The sequence below is a fragment of the Arachis hypogaea genome, chromosome 20 (genome assembly GCF_003086295.3).
Source record: "Arachis hypogaea cultivar Tifrunner chromosome 20, arahy.Tifrunner.gnm2.J5K5, whole genome shotgun sequence".
In the NCBI taxonomy this organism is placed as follows: Eukaryota; Viridiplantae; Streptophyta; class Magnoliopsida; order Fabales; family Fabaceae; genus Arachis; species Arachis hypogaea.
The window spans coordinates 60,748,676-60,754,916 of NC_092055.1; the positions used below are offsets into that span (position 1 = coordinate 60,748,676).

Genomic DNA, 6,241 nt, shown 5'->3' on the forward strand with positions numbered 1-6,241 from the left:
TGGTGATCCTCTTCTTGTGTCTCTACTGAGGTATCTCCAGGTTGTTTTAAATGTTTGTTCAGCTCTTTCTCAGTACCCTTATCACTTATAGTGACAATCTTGCAATCTTCCCATCTGACCTTCTTTGCTTCACCTCTCGGGTTCTTCTCTGTGTCACTTGGGAAGCTATCAGTAGGTTTGGGAATTTTCTCAGAGAGGTATCCCACTTAAAACTCTAACCTCTTGATGGTGTCTCCCTAGTTTTTGATATTGGCTCGCACCTCCTCCTTGAACACCTTGTTATCTTGGATTTCCTTGCATATGCCTTCAAGTAGAGTCTCAATCATTGATAGTCTTTCTTCCGATGATGGAGAGTTGAGATTGGAGGGATGAAAAGGGCCATTTTGGCTTTGGTATGGATGTTGAGATGTGTTGTTAGGTGAGTGCTGATATGATCTCTGTGTGGGATGTTGGTGAGCTGCATTGTTGTTGGGGTTGTGGCGTCTCTGATCTTGGCCTTGGTCTTGTTAATTTCCCCACACAAAGTTTGGGTGCTTCGTCCAGCCAGGATTATATGTTTTGGAGTATGGGTCATGGTTCTGCCTAGGTGAATTTCCAATGTAGTTGGTTTGCTCCTAACTACCCTCTGCTTCTTCATTCACTCCTTCTTGAGTTGCTGCTGAAGTGGTGATTGCTGCTACTTGATTCCTCTCCATCTTCTTGGTGAGGTCAGCCAATTGCTTGGTAATCATCTTGTTTTGACCTAGCAGTGCATCCACATTGTTTAGCTCCATCACTCCTCTAGTGTTGCCTCTTTCAGAAGCATAGAAGTAGTCATTCTCAGCTACAGTCTCAATGACATCTATGGCCTCTTCAATGGTCTTCTTCTTGTTCAGAGATCCCCCGAATGAGTGGTCTACTGCCTTCTTTGATTCATAAGAAAGACCTTCATAGAAAATGTGCAGCTGCACCCATTCATTGAACATATCTGGCGGGCATCTTCTTGTCAAGTCTTTAAATCTCTCCCATGCTTCATATAGAGTCTTACCATCTTGCTGCCTGAAAGTTTGAACCTCAGCTCTCAACCTGTTGATTCTTTGAGGAGGATAGAATCTCGCCAAGAATTTGTTTACCACATCTTCCCAGGTTGTTAAGCTCTCCTTCAGGAAGGATTCCAGCCATTTAGATGCCTTGTCCTTGAGTGAGAAGGGGAATAGAAGTAGTCTGTAGGTGTCAGGATGAACACCATTAGACTTCACAGTGTCACATATCCTCAGAAAGGTGGTTAGATGTTGATTGGGATCTTCTTGAACACTTCCTCCGAATGAACAATTGTTTTGAACAAGGGTGATGAGCTGTGGCTTTAGTTCAAAGTTGTTGGCATGTATGGTTGGCTTTTGGATGCTACTTCCACAATTTCCTGGGTTTGGATTGATGTAGGATCCTAGAACTCTTCTCTCTTACCCAGCATGATGCGCTGGACCTTCTCTGCCATGGTTGTGAGCCTCTTCTTCATGATGGTTCTCCATATTCTCATCCATGTCTAGTTCAAAGTACTCTTCCTCTTCCTCAGCACCAACTACTCTCTTCCCTCTTGCTTCCCTCCTTAATCTAAGGAAGGTCCTCTCAGGTTCAGAATTAAAGGAAGTTGAAGCCCCGCTTCATCTACCTGTCATATAACCAACAAGGAAAAAGCAAGAAGGGGTAGATGCAGAGAGTATTTTCTGCAGAAATGCTGTTAGTGTGAGTGATGCAATATATCAAACAGTTAGTGGGTCAGTGGACCAAATAGTAAAAAAAATGATATGCAGATAGCACCACAAATGGGTGAGAGGTAAAGGGAAGGAAATAACTAAAACTGAAAGTAAATTACTCAGGTGGAATTAAATCAAACAAAAGAAAAGTGCTCAATCTAGTTATCCACCAATGGCGCCATAAACTTGATGCACGGAAACTTGTCTCTCAACAAATTTCCCTCGGCAAGTATACCGAATTGTCGTCAAGTAAAAACTCATAATAGAGTGAGGTCGAATCCCACAGAGATTGATTGGTCAAGCAACTTTAATTAGAGGAATGTTCTAGTTGAGCTAAGCAGAATTTGATATGAGAATTGCAGGAAATTAAATGGCGGGAAAGTAAATGGCAGAAAATGTAAATGCTGGAAATAAAGAGCTGAATATAAATGACGGAAAGTAAATTGCAGAATCTTAAATGGGGAATGGGAAATTTAGCATGAAAGTAAATGGCAGAAACTAAAGAGAATGGGTAAGATCAGAAATAGGGAATTCATTGGGCTTAGGAGATGTTGCATTCTCTATATCAAGTTCATTCTCATCTCTTCCTCAATCAATGCATTCATTAATCTCCTTGGCAATCTTAAGTGATTGAATTCCAATTCCTTGGTAACTCAATCTCTCAAATCTTGATCAATAGCCAATTTCTTGGTCTAATTGCTTATGAGAAGAGATGAGGTGCGGTCACTGATTATACCACATGTATTTCCAAATCAAAGTATTGGGAGAATTATATGTCACCATATCCGCCCAAACCCCAATTTGGTCCAACATGAGAAAGCATTTCTAGCATGATCTCTTCATTCCTCTTCCAAGGTTCAGAAGAGATCCAAGTATGAATAGTTTCTTTTCCAAGACAACTATCCAATTGGATGAAGATTGAAAGCTTTCAAGTAAAATCAAGAGAAATGAACGAAGAAGAATAATGAAAACTATTATTGATCCATTAAATTAAAACAGAGCTCCCTAACCCAATGAAAGGGGTTTAGTTGTTCATGGCTCTGGGAATGGAAAGCAAAGATGGAGAGTACATTCTGAAGTAAAACTAGAAGTTGCAGAGAAAGTAAAATGATACAGAGAGTAGTCCTCTCAATCCAAAAGCTCTTCTCTAGTTCAAAACTACCCCTATATATACTACTCTTCTGATCTTCCAGTTGGCTCTTCAAGTCTTGGATATGGGCCTTTAGATCTTGAGTTGAAGCAGTTTGGAATCTTCAGTGGGCTCAGCTTTACTTGCAGAGAGAGTGTGAAGTAGGCATGGACTTTGGCTAGGACGTTAGTGGCGTTAACGTTAAGTGAAAATGTGGGTTCGAGAACGTTAGTGACAACCACCTTTTGCACTAACGTTCCTAGCCCAAGATGAGTTACGTTAACTTCAATGTTAGTGGCACTAACATGACCACTAATGTTGCCTCTTGATCCATCGCGAGCATTATTGGCGTTTACCTTTGCCAATAACGTTGCCCTTGGCCCCTTCTTCCCTACGTTAGAGTTCACATTAGTGTAGGTATGCCTCAACTTCGAGAGCATTAGTGACACTTACCTTTGTCACTAATGTTCCAAACACCCTTCTTTCCACATTGGAGTTCACGTTACTTAGGTTAATGTGACTTCTAACGTGGTAGTGATAGCCATCTCCAACGTTAGTAACAAAGGTGAGTGTCACTAACGTTGGCTCATCATTCCTTTCCTCCACGTTAGCTTCCACGTTAATGCAATTAACGTGGCTAATAGAGGCTTTGTCCAATGTTAGTGACAAAGGTGAGTGTCACTAACGTTGGCTCTTCATTGCTTCTCCCACGTTAGAGTTCACGTTAATGTAGTTAACGTGACTCTTAATGTGGCTAAGTGTGCCCCTCTCCCCAACGTTAGTGGCATTCACTTTTACCACTAACGTTGGAGCTTTACTTTTCTTCCACGTTAGCTTCCACGTTAATGTAGTTAATGTGGACACTAACGTGGGCTATGATGGCTCACAAAAGTGTTATTGGTGTTCACTTTTCTCGTTAACGTTGTAAGCTAGCCTCCTTTCCACGTTAATGGTCACGTTAGTTGGACTAACGTGGCTATTAACATGGCATCTTCCTTGCTTCCTTTGTCCTGAAATCAAGCAAATAAAGTGCATCAAAGCTAGGTTCTAACCCATGAGATTATACATCATTCAATTTATCATTCAATTCATGCATAATTCTCATGAAATCATATAAAATTCATAATGTTTCTTGAATCAAGATGTAAATGATTATTTACGCAAAACTTGCTTATTTCCTAAGAAAGTGCATGAAACTACCCTAAAACCATAAAGAAAAGGTCAGTGAAACTGGCCAAAATGCCCTGGCATCAATTTCCACCAAGGCGTCTTAGCAATCATCAGGCAGCTGGGAGAAGGGTGCATTTTAAAGCACATGGCATACGATAGCATAAGAATCTACAAGTTGGTAACATTACTGCTTGCCGTACGGGTAAGAATGGAGGTAAAATAAGGCAAGGCAATGGTAAACGAGACCATCAGACTTACATAAACCCTGCATGTAAGCAATGCTGAAAAGAGCATAGTAACAGGTCTTGCCAGTTTGGATCACCTAACTACTATGCTTGTGGAGAACTTGGACTCATTGCCAAGGATTGTTTGAAGGGATTTACTCGAAATCCAGTCAGAACCCAACAACAAGGACGAGTGTTTGCTATCACTATTGACGATGTTGTGCAATCGGATGCCCTCATTCAAGGTTAGTATTATGTCAAGAATCAATTTCTAACTGTACTGTATGATTCAGGTGCATCGCATTCTTTATTTCTCTAACTATTGCTCACGAGTTAGGATTATATTTCTTTAAATTGAATTTTTACTTGATTGTCCATACACCTGCATCCCAAAATGCTTTAACCAGTTTAGTGTGCCTGCAAGTACCATTTGCTATTAGGAACAGGACTTTTATACACGATCTAATCTGTTTGCCTCTATGTGGTTTAGAAGTTATTTTAGGATTAGATTGGTTATCTAAGTATCATATTTTCCTTGATTATTTTAAAAGAACTGCTGTTATTCCATCTGATAGTCTATGTACTAAACCATTTCTGTCCCAGACCTTATATCTGAATTCTGTAAGAGTTACCTTAGGCGGGAGTGATTGTGAGGGGTACGCTCTGTTAGCGGCTAGCTCGAATGATAGTGAATTAAGCTTAGAACGAATCCAAATGGTGAAGGAATTTCCTGATGTTTTCTTGGACGACATACCTGAGTTTCCTCCTCAGCGAGAGATAAAATTCAACATTGATATAGTACTTGGAACCAGACCGATTTCCATAGCACCACATCGGATGTCACCATTGCTTACAGAGCTGAAGAAGCTGTGAGACAGGATCGTAGTGGCCTATAGAGGTACAAGAACAGAATTTGTGTGCCTAACTCTGGAGAATTACGACAAAAGATTCTTGCTGAAGCTCACCAAAGTAGACTTTCTATGCATCCTGGGTGACAAAGATGTATCGAGATTTGAAACAAATGTTCTGGTGGCCGGACTTAAAGAAAGAAGTAGCTGATTATGTCTCAAAATGTTTAACCTGCCAGAAGGTGAAGGTGAAACATCAGAAGCCGTCAGGAACCCTGCAACCCTTAGAAATATCACAATTGAAATGGAAGCAGATTACTATGGATTTTATCACGAGATTGCCAAGAACCTCAACAGGACGTAATGCCATTTGGGTGATTGTGGACAGGTTGCCAAAGTCGGCGTGCTTCTTTTCGATTCAAGTTGACTATACTTTAGAAAGGCTGGAATGAATATATATATTCAAGAAATCATACGACTACATGGGATACCTTCATAAATTGTCTCAGATCGAGTTTTGAGGTTTACTAATAGATTTTGGAGAGCTTTTCAGAAAGCGTTGGAAACAGAATTGCACACGAGTATAGCATACCATCCTCAGATAAACGGACAATCAGAGCAGACAATCCAGACGTTAGAAGACATGTTACGATCATGTATGATAGACAACCAAAGCAGTTGGGATAAGTATTTGCTATTGGTCGAATTTGTCTACAACATCAGTTGCCAATAAAGTAACGGGATGGCACCATATGAAGCTCTCTACGAAAGAAGATGTCGGACACCATTGTGTTGGAATGACGATGGAGAAGCTAGTGTCTTAGGTCCAAACTTAGTGTAAGAAACTACTGAGAAGATAAAGAAGATTCGTTGGATGATCCAGACAGCACAAAGCTGTCAAAAGAGGTATGGCGATAATAGACGTAGACCCTTAGAGTTTAGTGACGGAAACCATGTCTTTCTAGAAGTAACTTTGATTACTGGAATAGGTAGAGCCCTTAAGACTAAAAAGCTTAACCCACGATACATAGAACCTTTCCAAATACTTAAAAGAGTAGGTCTAGTAGCTTATCAAATAGTCCTTCCTCCTTATTTATCAAACCTTCATGATGTTCTTCATGTCTCACAACTTAAGAA

The 6,241-nt window shown here is 40.4% G+C and overlaps 1 non-coding gene across 1 annotated transcript; it reads left to right on the forward strand.

Moving 5' to 3' along the window:
- The first annotated feature begins 960 nt into the window (after positions 1–960).
- LOC112787190 (small nucleolar RNA R71) lies at positions 961–1,067 on the forward strand. The gene has a single exon (XR_003194617.1). It is a non-coding gene; the product is annotated as a small nucleolar RNA R71 (small nucleolar RNA).
- Positions 1,068–6,241: the final 5,174 nt, after the last annotated feature.